Below are 16,107 nucleotides of genomic sequence, written 5' to 3'. Positions count from 1 at the left end.
CTTTCAGTTGCAGGCACTCTTGGCTCCCTGCTGTGGTGGTTGACCTTCTTGACCTCCATGTTAGCTGAGTGAGATAAGTCCAATAAACCAGAGTGTAGGAGCTGAAGTCTATTGAGGCTCAGGGCCTGATTATCACATGGTCAGTTCAGAAATTCAGGTACCCTGGGTATACATTAAACCCCAGCGCCAACTACAGTAAAGTCACATATAGAATGTAGGGGCCTTCCATATACCCAACATCCTCCCCTTTTTTCCCCTTCCCCAGCAATGATATTTTTACATGTGGATGTTACATTTGCTAAAACTGTTGTACAAATTTTGAAATATTGCTACTAACCATAGTTACATTATGGTTTGCATTATGGTTTACATTTTAAACTATACACTTTCATAAAATTTTGGTTACATTATGGTTTACATCATGTTTCACAAGTTAGACTACACATTTTTGTGTATTTTTGGTCATATTTAATGTGGCCTGTACCCATTAGTGCATGATCATGCAGAACACTTCCATTGCCCCCCAAGTTACCCCCTCTTCAATCTATTCTATTTCTCTCTCCCCCTCCCCTTGAGTTCCATAGTAACAATAAGCTTCACTGTTTGAAGGTCAAGGTTCATAGATACTTGCAACAATGCTGGAGGCTTGACACACTAGTCTGTCCTATTCCATTGTAAGCCCCCTGCTCTTGAGAGACACCCTCTCGTTTGTTTGAGAACATCAGGCAATCCCAGGATGGGTGTACAACACCTTCCCACTTGGGTCTTCATCCAATGATATAACACACTATGACAAGATGAGCTCTCACACACTCCCTAGAAGTCTGCCCCAGGGACACCCTGTGTCAGATGCCCCCCATAAAACACCTTAATCCAGTAACTCTTCCTTATTATACTTTCTAAAGGGTTTTCTCATCATTATAGTTTCAACCACATACCTGACATCTCCCATGATCACCTGTTCCCCCACAACTCTCTTCCCAATTCCATGGGCAATTCTGTTTTGAATATGTTTTGCATGATTTCAACTTTTTTAATTAATTGAGACTTAATTTGTGACTCAAAATATGGAGAATGATCTATGTGCATTCGAAAAGAATATGCATTCTGTTTTCCTTGGGTGTAGTTTATATATATATATATATATATATATATATATATATATATATATATATATATATATATATATATATATATGTTAGGTCTAGTTCATTTAGTATATTTTTCAAAATCTGTACTTCCTTATTAATCTTCTGACTAGACGTTCTGTCCATTATTGACAGTGTTGTGTTAAAGTCTCCTTCTATTAATGGTAACCCATCAATTCTCTCCTCATATCTCCCAGTATTTGCTTCATATATTTTGGGGCTCTGCTGTTAGGTGCATATATATTAAAAAATTTTATATCTTAGTGTTGATTTTTCCTTTTTATCGGTATGTAATTGCCATCTCATCCCTCAGAACAGTTTATGAGTTCACATGTACTTAATTTGATATTAATATAACCAGCCCAAATCTCTTTTCTTTACTATTTGCATGGTATATTTTTTTTTCATTTTTTCACCCCCCACGTACTTGGTTTTTTTTTTTTTTAGTCTTCTCCACTATTGGACAATTTTTCACTCTTCTTTGTCTTGCATAACGTTCCCTCTTTATTTTTGATTCTTATTTTTTATTAAATTTTCTTTTGTTTTAAAGATACATGGGTCACAAAAAAATGTTACATTAAAAAACATGAGGTTCCCACATACCCATAACCCACCTCCCCACATATGCAAGAATTAAGACATCAGGTTACATACAAAAAATACAATACAATAATACTGGAATTTATAATTAGCCAAATGGTTACATTTCCACAGGTCTTTATTCTGTTAGGCTGATTTGAACCACTTTCTACTGTCCTTTCTTTTCAGTATGAATACTTTCCTTTAGTTCCCTTGTAGAGTAGGTTTAGTGGAGATGAATTCCCTCAGAATTTGTATTTCTGAGAATGTCTTAATCTTTCCCACTTCTTTTTTACCTTTTAAAATTGCAGTTTATCATTCTTATATATGAAACTCCATAAAAAATAGTGTATAGTGAAAGTTGTGAACTTATAAAATAAACATGCATATTATCATACCAGATTCCTGTAGCACTTTGATATAATGTTGGACTCCAAAAATAGATATTAGATTATGTTTGTAATCTGGTCTGTACCTGGGCATGATTAAGTTATGATTAGGGCTTTGATTTGGCCACATCATTAGGGTGTTTAATTCCAACGCTTGGTGGATGAGGACTCACAAATAAAAGACACAGCAAAGGACAGAGTTGGGAGTAAATAATGTTGGAGTTTTGATGTCGGATTTTAATGCTGAAATCCTAAGCTGTAGCCCCAGTGAGAGTGACAGAGCCATTTACTTGATAGTCTACAGGTGACATTGTGTATGAGGCAAAGCCTAGAGAGCCTGAGTCTACGGCTGACCTTGTGGAGAAAACAGAGGAGCTGAGCCCAGAGGAACCCAGGAAGTGTGAAACCTCACAGACGTTAGCAGCCATCTTGCTCCAACACAGAAAAATAGACTTTGGTTAGAGAAGTAAATTATGCTTTATGGTCTGTTATCTGTAAGATTCTACCCCAAGTAAATATCCTTTATAAAAAACAGGCAATTTCTGGTATTTCACACCAGCATCGCTTTGGCTTAGTAATACAGTTCCCATACATTATCCTATGAACAAACACCTTGCATTGTTGTGAAACAATATTTTGCATACTATGAAAAAGCCTTGTCAAGACATTATTACTGGGAGGAGATGTGGCTGAAGCCATTGAGCTCCAACCTCCCACATGGGAAGTTGCCAGGTTCAGTTGCTGGTGCCTCCTGAAAAAAACAACAATAAAAACAACAGGCAAAACAAATTAAAAAAAAAAAAACTCAGGAAAGGTGATATGGCCCAGTGGTTGAGCCCCTGTTTCCCACATACAAGGTACCTAGTTCACTCCCTGGCCTCTGATGCCTAAAAACATACCAAAAAAGAAAGAAAGAAAACAAAAAAATGTATTACTGAGGGAGAGGTAATCATTCACAGCCATCTAAAGTACATGTCTGGGGGACCTAGAAGATCAGAAGAGCATATTACATCATCTTTGAAATAATTGAAGGAGGAGACTGCCATCTGTGTAGAACTTTCATGAATAGAGCATCCCACACTGAGAAGTTGCTTGAGTAGAGCATTCCACAATGTGGAAGCCTATGCCCATCCTTCACTGGAAGTGCAAACTACCTCAAGAGCTATTCTATGGCTGAAGTTGGAAGCTCCCGTTCCTAAAAATTGGGGAGGAGGACACATTGGTCACCAACTTCAGCTACTGATTACTAAATTCTGCTGGTTAATGTATAATCTTAAGAACAGCTAAAGTTTGAACCTGTCCAAGTCAGAAAGAGGTTGTTAGCTGCCATTTTAACTCCATCCCTGGCATGAGGGGACATGGGTCTTATTGAAAACCACAGAGATGGTAGGGACTGGCTTCTTTCCACCCAGACTGAATTGCAGCCCTAGCCTAGGCTCCAGTCCCATGGCTGGCAAGGAGGAATTTGGCAGGATCTGCAACAGCTTCTCTGGGTAACTGCAAATATATTTGGCTGGCACACACTGAATAGTCAGATACCTTGGGCTCCATCTCCACATCCCAGTAAAATAGGAGAGGAGCTGTGTTTCCTCAGAATCTCAGGGCAACTAGTTGTAGACACTTTCAGCCCACACAAACTAGTTTGTTGAGTGCCTTCATTTCCTCTCCACCCCTCCAAATTCATAGGATAGGAGGGTACTTGGGTTTTTTCTGCCTCTTTTGGGAACTGCAGGTCCTTTCAGCCAAACAATCTGGATATTGGGGCACATGCAGCTCCATCCCTACCCCCCAATAGGTTGAGGGGAGCTGAGTATCCTTATCCTCTCTGGGTAGCTGCAGGTGTTTTTGGTCTACACAGACTGAAGAGAAAGACACCTATAGCTCCATCTCTGCCCCTAATTAAGGTAGAAGGGGAAAATGTGTTTCTTCAGCTTTTCTGGGCCTTGGAAGGTACTTTTGGCTGGCACAGATGAGTTTTCTGAAACCTGGGGCTCCATCCCCAAACCCCAATAGGAGAGAAGAGGAGAGGAGAGTACAGGAGTTGCGTTTCCTTGGCTTCTCTTGGCAACTGCAGGTTCTTTCATTCGATGCTCACTGGATTGTTGAATGCTTTTATTTTCATCTCCACATCTACATCTTCATATGTTAGGAGGTGGCTGTTTCTTCAGCCTCTCTGGGCAACTGCAGTCACTGTAATCCTGCACAGACTACATATTTGGACAACTGTAGCTCGATCCCTACCCTAAAATAAGATAGGAGGGGAAGTGTTTTCTTAGCCTCGCTGGACACCTGCAGGCATTTTCAGACTACATGAACTCAACTATTGGGCACCTGTGGTTCCAACAATACTCAGGTAAGACAAAAGGGGAACAGTGTTTCTCCAACCTATCTGGGTAACTGCAGGTCCTTTTGGCCCACACATTGTGAATGGTCAGAGAGCTGTAGTTCTATCCCCACCCCCAAGTAAGATAGGAAGGGAGATGTGTTTCCTTCACCTTCCCCAGCATTGGCAGGCAATTTCAGTCTCCACAGACTAGACTGATGGGTACCTATGGATCCATCCCCACCCCTAATAGGATAAGAGGAGACTGGTATTTCCTCAGCTTCTCCAGCCAGTGTCAGGTACTTTCAGCCTACAGGGACTGAACTGTTGGGTGCCTGTGCAACCACTCCCACTACCTAATAAGATATGAGAAGACTGATGTTTCCTCAGGCTTTCTGGGCAAGATCAGGTACTTCCAACCTGCAGGGACTGAAATGTTGGACACTTGTGGACCCACCTCCAACCCCAATAAGGTAGTAGGAGACTGATGTTTCCTTAGTCTCTCCATGCAATGGCAGGAAATTTTGCCTACACAGATTGAATTGTTAGGCACAAATGGTATCATCCCCACACCCTTAAGTACAGAAGTGAGAGTTCTTCTTCAGACTCTCAGGTCACCTGGAAGCACATCCAGCCCATATGGATTAGGTTGTTTAGCACACCAGAGGTTCCAGCTCATCTCGTGGCATAGGAGAAGGAGTAAGGTGCTACATAAGTCTACCTGGGCAACTGTGATCAATTTGGACCCACATGACATAGATTGATGCCCATAACTATAGCTCTGTCCCCAACCCAGGCAAGAGTGGAAAGGGCATGAAACTGTATCATTCTCTCCAGGCAACTAAATTTGATCTTAGCCTCCACAACTTGGATTATTGTAAATGCCTGTGGCTCTGTCCCTGTCCCTCACAGGGGAGAAAAGTGGGAGGCTTCATTCCTCCTTAAGGCAGCATGGGAACCATCAGATTTCATAGCTTATGATACCAACTATATCCTTATTTAGTACTACATAACCAACAAGGGAGAAAGGGCAGGATGTTTCAAAACTAAAGAGAGAAACTGCACCCAGAATAAATACATCTAGTATGCCAGGTGCCAAGAAACCAACAAAAATTTATAACAAGCCATACCAAGAAATAGGAAGATATGGCCAAGACAGATGAGCAAGATAAGCTTCCAGATAATCTAAAGGAATTGAGAAAACTAGTCATAGATGTTCAAACAAATCTTAATAAATTCAATGAGATGGCTAAATAGATTAAGGTTATAGAGAAAGACACTCAGAGAGCACAAAGAAGAATTTGAAAGCATACATAGAAAAATAGCAGATCTTATGGTAAAGAAACACACAATAATTGAAATTAAAATTACACAGGAATCATATAACAGCAGAAGAATGGATCAGCAAGATTGAAGACATGACCTATGAAAGCAAAATTACAAAAGAACAGATGAAGAAAAGTGGAAAAATTTGAACAGGGTCTCAGGGAACTAAATGAGAGCAAGAGACAAGCAGACATATGTGTCAGGGGTGTCCCAGGGAAGAAGAGAAGGATAAAGGAGCAAAAGGTATATTTGAAGAAATAATGATAGAACATTTCTCATTATACTGAAGGACATAGATATCCATGTCCAAGAAGCACAACATACTCCCATCCCAATAAATCTGACTAGACCAACTGGGAGACATAATAATAACAATGTCAAATGACAAAGAGAATTCTGAAAGCAATGAGAAAAAAGTAATATATAGCATATAAAGGATACCCAATAAGATTAAGTGCTGATTTTTTATTCTGAAACCATGGAAGTAAAGAAGACAGAGTTATGATATATTTAAGATACTGAAAGAGAAAAACTGCCAGCCAAGAATCTTATATCCAGTAAGACTGACTTCCAATAATGATGGTGAGTTTAGAATATTTATGGTATTAAAAAAAAAAAACTGAGGGAGTTTGAAACCAAAAGAACAGCTTTGCAGGAGATGATAAAGGGAGTGCTATAGCCTGAAAAGAAAAGACAGGAGAGAAAGGCTTGGAGGAGAGCCTAGAAATGGAAATTATACCAGTAAAAGTAACTAAAAGTGTAAAAATGATGGTGGAAATAAAATATGACAGATAAAACCCAAAGGACAAAATGGGTGAAATAGAACTGCATTTACAGTAATAACATTGAATATTATTGGCTCAAATGCCCCAATTAAAATACCCAGAGAGGTAGAGTGGATAAGGAGTTATAAACCATCTTTATGATTTCTACAAGATACTCATCTTAGATCCAAGGATACCTACCAACAGATTGAAAGCGAAAGGTTGGAAATAGATTATTATTCCATGTGTGGAGTAACCAAAAAAACCTGAAGCAGCTATTCCTATATTGGATGAAATAGACTTTAAAAGTAAAACTGCTATTAGAGGCAAAGAAGGATATTATATATTAAAATTAAAGTGGCAATTTACCAGAAAGAAATGACAATCATAAATATATATGCACCTGACCATTATTCCCTAAGTTACATGAGGCAAACATTGGCAAAACTGAAGGTAGAAATAAATGTCTCTACAATAATGGTTGGAGAGTTGAGTATACCACTCAGCCTTGGATAGAACATCTAGACGGAGGATCATTAAAGAAACAGGGAGCCTGTATAATATGATAAAAAGACTAAACTTATTAGACTTATCAATATACAGAACATCATTGCACCCCAAAAAAGCACACGATATATATATATATATATATATATATATATATATATTTTTTTTTTTAGGCAAGGAAGTAAAGAGTTTATTAAGAAACAAAAAAAAAAATGAGAAAAGTACGTGGTCCATGCCATAGCATATACCACGGGCATACTGCTGGGTGAGTTGTGTACATAGGACCCAGGATCAGGGCTTTTCAAAGTCTGTTTGCTCTTCTAATTGCTTGCTACACCTGTGTTTTCTCAGGAGGCCAATGCTGAGGTCCTCTTCGGATATCCGGACTTTCCCCTGACTCTGAATAAGCATTTCATTCCAAATGAGATTCTAATGGCTGGGGTCTCACGAGATCCATCATGAGGTTTCTGGGTGGGGTCTCACAGCCATGTCGTCTGTCGGCCATGTAGTCTGCTGGCCATGTTTTCTGCTGAGTCTTCAGCTGTGACCCAAGTCTTCCCTTTCTCTATACTAATCTGCCTCATAGGCTGATGGCAATTAAAATACAAAATTGAATATCATTTTAAAAAACAAATTCTATGCTACAATATAATCAAAATTCTTTTTTGATTTTAAAAAGCAAAATAAATGTAGCAATAATGGCTTTTGTGACAAAACTCTCTTGATAATGATTATGAAAATTAAATATATTATGTCAATGTTCTTTGTGCATTGGTCAATAATTTTAATTTCAAATTGATTGGGAGAAATAATCATTGCTCAAAAAAAGGCAAAATACTACCTTTTGACCATGGGTTTGATTCACATTTCAAATATAAAACTTCAAGAATAGACACTATCACTTGATTAAAAAATAAATTATTAAATATAAAAATTTAGAGTATGTAAATATTAAAGTACATGAATAAGAAATTTAGTAAGAACTGACTTGTACGTGAATGCTATAAAAATGTAAGCCATGATTATGTTTTTTCAGTTAGCATTCTGACAGCCCTCTTGGGCATAGTTAGAAATGGTTTCCACTGAACAAGTGTCTTTCAGAAACCCACTGAAATCTTCCCAAGGAACTCCTGAAGACTTTGTGGCAGATGGCATTGGAAATGAGACATTCTAGGAAGGGAGAGAAGATTTTTCAGTCAAGATGGAAGGACAAGGCCTGGGTTCTACTGAGGCAACAATGGCTTCTATACAAAAGTCTTCAGCAATGCATACATTAACAGCATCAATTTTTTTATATTAATACTATTATTATAACCAGAGCTGGTATAAAAGCTGCAATAAAAATTTTCAGAAAATTGCTGCAGGTCTTCAAGTGTCCATTTCCCCTGTACAATGTACTTTCCACTTTTCACAATTTGAATAGCAAAGTGCATTGGATCCAGGTGAAGATAATCACTTGAATTCCAGCGTTTCCTTATACATACTCCTTGCTCCTGGCAAAGCACTTGGCTACACATTTTGGCTGCTAAGGTGATATTGATTAAGTAAGGATTCAGGATAGTCTTCATGTAGTTGTCCAGCTTCATGCAAGATTGGGTTCTGAGGATCTGAAAATGTCCAAATCAAGGCATCATCAGGGATGCTTTCTCACCAAAGGTCAGCTGCTGAGAGATCCTGGAGTCTTGCCATGTGGTAAGGCAAGATGGCAAGTCTGCCACTCTCTCTACTTTCTCATGAAGCTCAGATGTGGGTGATCAGGCATCTCTTCCTGGGCCTCATCTCCTTGACTCTCTTGAGGTTTCTCTGTCCTTCTACAGCTGTGAATGAACCTGGAGGTTTCTTTCTCACATCACTGGGTCAAAATGATAGAACTCCCTTTTCTCGATATATATTCTTTTCAAGAGTTCATGGATTTTTGTCCAGTATAGATAATTGTGGGGTCACAAAACTATTCTCAATAAATTCAACAAGATTGAAATTTTACAAAGCACTTTGATCATAAATGAATAAAGTTAGAAATCATGAAGAAATTGAAATAGGGAAAATTCACAAATATATGGAGATTAGTCAACACACTTTTAAATAATCAGTGGGTCAAAGATGCAATTGTGAGAGAAATCAATCATCTTGAGAAGAATGAAAGTGAGAACACATCACTTCAGAACATATGGGATATAGCAAAGTCAGTGCTGTGTGAGAAACCTATAGCCCTCAATGCTTTCATTATATATAAAAAAGGGAGAGCTAAAACAATGACCTTACAAAAATACCTGGAGGAACTAGAAAAAGAACTGCAAATTATTCTCAAAGCAATTAGAAGGAATTAAATGACAAAGATTAGAAGAGACATAAATGAAATTGTGACTAAAAAAACAAGAGATAATTAACAAAACCAAGAGTTGGTTCTTTGAGATGATTAACAAAATAGACAAACCCTTAGCTAGACTGATAAAGAAAAAAAGAGAGAAGATGCAAATTAATAAAATAAAAAATGAATTATAGTATATTAGTACAGATCTCACAGAAATAAAAGATATCATAAAAGGTAATCATGAACAATTGAATATCAACAAACTAGAAAATGTAAGGGAAATGAAAAATTCCTAGGAAAGCATGAACACTGCAATGACCCTAGAAGATGTAGAAGGCCTCAACAAATGAATCACAATTAAAAAGATTGAATGTGTTGTCAAACAGCTCCATAAAATGAAAAGCCCAGGACCAGATGATTTCACAGTGAGTTCTACCAAGCATGCAAAGAATATTTAATACTAATCTTACTCAAGCTCTTCCAAAAAACAAGAAGGGGCACTTCCAAACTCATTCTATGGGACCAATATTACCCTAATACCAAAGCAAGGTAAAGATATTATGAAAAAAGAAAATACAGACCCATTTTCACAATAAATATGGTTGCAAAAATCCTCAAAAAATACTTGCTAATTGTTTCTCACAACACATTAAAACAGTTATTCATCATGATTAAGTGGGTTTTATAACAGGAATACAAGGTTGTTTCAAAAAAAGAAAATTAATCAGTATAATACACCACATTAATATATCAAAGAAGTAAAATCACAGGATTCTATTTCTTGATGCAGAAAAGGCATTTGACAAAATACAGCATCCTTTCTTGATAAAAATTCTACAAAAGATAGAAAGTGAAGGAAATGTTCTCAACATGATAAAGGTCATATTTTAAAAACCTACATCCAACATTGTACTCAATGGTGAAAGACTAAAGCATTCCCACTGAGATTAGGGACAAGAAAAGAATGCTCCTTTTCACCACTGTTGTTCAACATACTGTTAGATTTTCTAGCTAGTGCAATCAGGCAAGAAAAAGAAATAAGAGACATCCACACTGGAAAAGAAGAAGTAAAATATTTGCTCTTCACAGATGATATGATCCTATACCTAGAAAGTACCAAAAAATCTACAACAAATCTGCTAGAGATAACAAATTATTTCAATAGCATGTCAGGATATAAGGTAACTATGAAAAAATCAGTGGTGCTGCTATACACTAGTAATGTACAATCTTCTCCTTCTGAGAGTCCCATAATGTTTATCCATGTGCTTAATGATTTTCATAGATGCTATAGTCTATTTTTGCTTTGAATATTTCTTTTTTTCCTTTCTGCTCCTCTGCCTGAATCATTTCAAGTGTCTTTTCTTCAAGTTCATTAATTATATTTTGGTTTCTCCAATATGCTCTTGAAAGCCTCCTGGACAATTTTTGTTTCAGTTATTGTGGTCTTCAACTCCTATGGTTCTGCTTGGTTCCTTTATAAATTTTATTTTTCTTTATTTAGAATTATAATTTTCATTTATTTTTCCTGCCATCCTTTTGTTGTTTCTATATACTTGTCTTCATTTCCTTGAACATTTTAAATAACATTTTTAAAGATTTTGTTTGGTATGTCCACATTCTCATCTTCTTCATTGGTGTATTCTTCCTTTGGATGGGCCATCATTGCCTGTTTCTTTGCATTTTTCTATTTTCTTGCACATTGTACATTTTAATATTTTAAATTGTTAACTCTGGGAATTCACTTCCTGGGATATCTTTTTCTTGATTTTGTTAACAACTGGTTATAAGACAGACAATTTCACAAACTTCTTTCCTCTTATCAGGAAGTTGTGCCCAAGGCAAATTCACTATGCAGGGTTTGTTTCTCTGGCTTTCTGAACCATTGTTTTGTCATGAACTTGATTGTTAGATGTTTTGGAGGTCCCCTGTTTACAGGAGTTTGGTTTTCACCTCTGTATCCCAGTGTAGAATCCTCCCTCTCATGGGTATTTGAAGCCAACAGGACTTTTCCCCAACCTGTCCATCTCTATAGGTTTTTACATTCATTTCATTGTCTCATACTGTTTTTGCCAGGTGGGAAAATTCTGACAGGAAGGTCATCCCAGGAAGGACTTTCCTAGGATGGTCTTTTCCATCTACAACAGGGCCAGAAACTTATGAAGAGGGTGCAGACATGCTCCAAATTGCCCTGTGGAGGGACTCAGGGAAGATACCAAAATTTTTTTTCAATAGCTCCTCAAAACTTAGCTTTCTTGGCCTGGAAAGCAAATTCAACACTTTAACTAACTGTCCTCCACAGCCCTGAGGAATACATGCCTCTTTAAATGTCCACTGCCACTGGGGTTTAATATATACCCAGGGGATCTGAATCTCTGGACTGACCATATGATAGCCAGGACCTGAACCTCCACACACTTCAACTCCTACACTCTGGTTTACTGGACTCACCCCACTCAGCTAACATGGAGTTGAAGAAGGTCAACCACCACACCATAGAGCCAAGAGTGCCTACAACTGAAAGCAGGAGGATTGCATCCAGCATTCATGTGGAATCTAAGCCCCCTCTTGATATAGATGTGGAGTGGACAAAACCAATCCAAGGTCCACAGGATGGAGGAATAGAATATGGATTAGAGTGGACTTACTGATATTCTATTCATGAGCTATTGTGATTAGTAATCGAAGAAAAGGTGGCATTGTTGTGGAGAAAGTGGCCATGGTGGCTGCTGGGTGTGGGGAATGGGAGGAAGAGATGAGATGTGGAGGCATTTTCAGGACTTGGAGCTGTCCTGGGTGGTGCTACAGGGACAGTTACCAGAAAGAGTATTTCCTCCCATGGCCCACTGGACGGGATGTGGGAGACTGTGGGCTATGATGTGGACCATTGACCATGAGGTGCAGCAGTGCTTAGAGATGTATTCACCAAATGCAATGAATGTCTCTTGATGATGGAGGAGAATGTTGCTATGGGGAGAGGAGTGGGATGAGGAGGGTGGGGGATATATGGGGACCTCATATTTTTTGAATGTAATATTAAAAAAAGGAATAAAGACAAAAAACAAAAATATAAATATAAATAAATAAATAAATAAATAAATAAATAAATAAATAACTCTCCACTGCCTCTGTCCATGTCTAGCATGGATTTGAAAAATGGTGCTGCCTCTTCTGTGGGGTATGGATTGAAACAATATCTCCCTTCAGAGCTAAGACCAGGTGATCCAAATTTGCTAATCAAAAACTGTGATCTTTTATCTGTCATGCCCTCTCCTGTTCATGGGGAAGAATTTTTACATCCCTTTCTATCAATAGCAAGTAGCCAGGGAGAGGACCCCAAGACAGCCTGCAACAAAAGTGGAAGATTGACACTGGTAGCCACACATGGAGAGAGCAATTTTTCAGATCTTTATTGTAATTTATCAGCCTCTTCCTCCCGATCTTCCCTGGATGCTCTACAGTATTCTTCTGGACCCTAGAGTTGCAAACTAGTTGTTTCATACAGGTCCTGCTGGTGTAATAATTATTTTGGTGGAATTCCTAGTCCTGGAGCTCCCTAAGCCAACATCTTCTCTGGAATTCCCTCTACATTTTAATATAGGTAAAATCACACAATTAATGTTGGTCATCACTTCTGTTCTTTATTCAGCTTGGAAATTGTTCCTTCTTGGTGCATATCGATTTGCTACACTCTGCTGTAAGCCTGCATTATATTCCACTACTTGGCTGTCCCATGAGGTATCTAACAAGTCCCCATTTAATTCATGTTTAATTTACTTAATATATTTCAAAGTTGCAATATTGCAAAGAATGTCCTAAGACACACTTTGTGCACATGTGCAAATATTTCCATGGCATAGACATCCATTAAAACATATTTGAAAGGAAGCGAACTTGGCCCAGTGGTTGGGGTGTCCATCTACCACATGGGAGGTCTGTGGTTCGGGCTGGGCCTCCTTGACCCGTGTGGAGCTGGCCCATGCACAGTGCTGATGCACACAGGGAGTGCCCTGCCTCACAGGGGTGTCCCCTGTGTAGGGCAACCACACGTGCAGGGAGTGCGCCCCGTGGGGAGAGCAACCAAGCACAAAAGAGAATGCAGTCTGCCTAGGAATGGCACGGCACACACAGAGAGCTGACACAGCAAGATGAAGCAACAAAAAGTAACGCTGATTCCCGTGCTGCTGACAACAACAGAAGCATACAAAAGAGCATGCAGCGGTTGGACACAGAGAACAGACAACTGGGGCTGGGGGGAAGGGGAGAGAAATAAATAAATAAATCTTTTAAAAAACATATTTGAAGATATAGTATGATCATTACACATTTTGTCATTCTTCCAAATTGACATTCAAAACAACTGTACCAGTTTACAATCTTATCAATAGGATTTTCTATACCTTGCTAAAACTCTATATTATACTTAAAATTTTTTGTCAATCTGGTGAGTTAAAGATTATATCTCTGTTGATTTAAATTGTATTTCTTTGATTGCTGGTGAGCTGGAGCCTCTTTTAATGCGTTAATTGGTGGTTTGTATTTGTTCTTGTGTGAGTTACTTTTTTATAGGTTATTAGATTGTCTTTTTTCTTTTTGTAATTCCTAGGCTGTCTTAATCTGTTACTTAAATTAATCCTTTGTTAATAACTTTGGAAGTAGAGTCTCACAGTCTATTTCTTATCCTTAAATTCAATTTTCTATTTTTATGTAGTCAAATCTGTCATTTAAATATTGTGTGCTGGAAAAGGGGGTGTGTTTGTTTTGAAAAATAAATATATAAATACACAAACATAAAAATGTATGCCTCCTGGGTTTGATTCTTGCTTGGGAAGGTTTTTCCATCCTAAGACTATAATATTATTCTACTTCATTTTCTTTCAGTATTTTTAAACTGCTTTCTGTGTCCTCACCTTTAATCCAACAGTATTTATTTTAGTGTATACTGTGATATATGTTTCTATATTTTAAATGAGTAAGTAAAGCTCAAAAAAGACTTATTGGATAGCTCATTCATCCTTTTTCTCACTCATTTGGAATGCTGCCTTTAGTACAGAGTAAACTCCCATAAACCCATAGACTCACTTTTGCTCTCTTTCTGTTATAATGATCTATTTTTGTTTCCATATATTTTTCATTTATTAGGGTTCTGCATATGAAGAAATTTTCTTAGAAGACTTTATTGGATCTAAATCTTTTGGCAGTTACTGATCACTTCAGAACTTCCTCACTGATTGCTAAAACTATCTGATCACCCAAATCAATGTGAATGCTTTTTAAAAACTTCCAATTCCCTGTCCTGTGATCTTGAATGGACCTGGTGATTCCGGTGCTGTCAGGTTTGGGGTTTGGGAGCACTATGCCTAGGTTATTTTGAATGACCCATTCAGATACTACAATTTTCTGTTCCTCTGTCCTTCATCTATCACTTGTCTTTTAGACTACCTTCTTTAGAAGTGCAGCAAAGTAGGACAAGAGAAAGCCCTAGTCTCTTCCAGTTATTAGGCCTCTTCACCAACATCATGTAATGTAGTCTAGGCCACTTGTGTTTTGCCTTGTAATAGGCAACCACTAGATGGGTCCCAACAATATCACTTGCTGGTCCTTCCAGGAATACTTTGATGACTTTGGGAGGAAGCTCATTTTGTTTTCTGTTAACTGTAAATTGCAAGGAGATTTGTATTTTTAGTAATCTCCATATGACAGGGCAGCACACAGCCAGACTGTAATACACACCCAGGCCCATGCTTTTCAGTATTCATCAAGACCTACTTTTCTAGACAAGATGCTGGTTCTTTCTATGAAACAAATCTAAATTTCCCAATAATTGCTGCTAGATGATTTAGCAGATTCTGACATAATCTTATAATCTCCTATCCAGAGAGGAAGTGTGACTTCATAAGGGGAAAATGAAATTGTGACCATGGCTCTGGGATCATAGTTTTAAATTTAATAATAATGTAAGGATATGTTTAAATTTTTTGAACACCTACTTTACTACAGCCACTTTATACATATCCTTTTCAGTCCTCATTATAACCCTATGTGTTATGAATTATTATTCTCAATTGAGAGATTAGGGAAGTGAGGTGAAATTACTTGCCTAATATTATATACTTAGAAGCTCAAAGAGGAGAAAGGGCACAGTGTAGCCCAAATAAAATGAACACAGACTTTGAAGCTAAGCAGAGTAAAGTTCAGCTATGTTATTTGCTAGATGGTGACTTTGGGCAAGTCATATCCTTTTTAGAGTATCAGTCTTCTTATCCTTTAAATAGAGACCACCACCTTGCCTACCTTTTAGAGCTCTTATAAGGATAAAAAATGGTTGATAATGTATATAAAGCACCAGGCCTACAATAAGTGTTCAGAAAATGGTAATTCTTAATACACAGAGTTACCATAGCTCGGATTGTAACCCTGGTGTTTGGACCCAACCCATTTTCTGAATTTTTGTCCTTAAAAATCAAGTAGAGATACTGCTGTTCAGGTCTTGAAATATGCAGAGAAATTGCCTGGGAGGGATTTCTTTACTCTGGACAAGTGCTTCAGCCTCATAAGGAAGATGAGTGTTGAAAAATCATGTTCCATGGTCTATCAGAAAGAGATTAGGCCTGAATGATTTGGGAAATGGAAATAACTCAATGCCCTGGAGCTTAGCTTCTTTGTCAGAATCCTCTGCCCTCCATTTTTCTAAAGTTTCTTAATTCAACTTAGCTAACATGCACTAAATACCCATGCCAAGGCTCTGCAGTAGAAATAT

The sequence above is a fragment of the Dasypus novemcinctus genome, chromosome X (genome assembly GCF_030445035.2).
Source record: "Dasypus novemcinctus isolate mDasNov1 chromosome X, mDasNov1.1.hap2, whole genome shotgun sequence".
NCBI lineage: Eukaryota > Metazoa > Chordata > Mammalia > Cingulata > Dasypodidae > Dasypus > Dasypus novemcinctus.
This window is presented reverse-complemented; position numbering follows the sequence as displayed.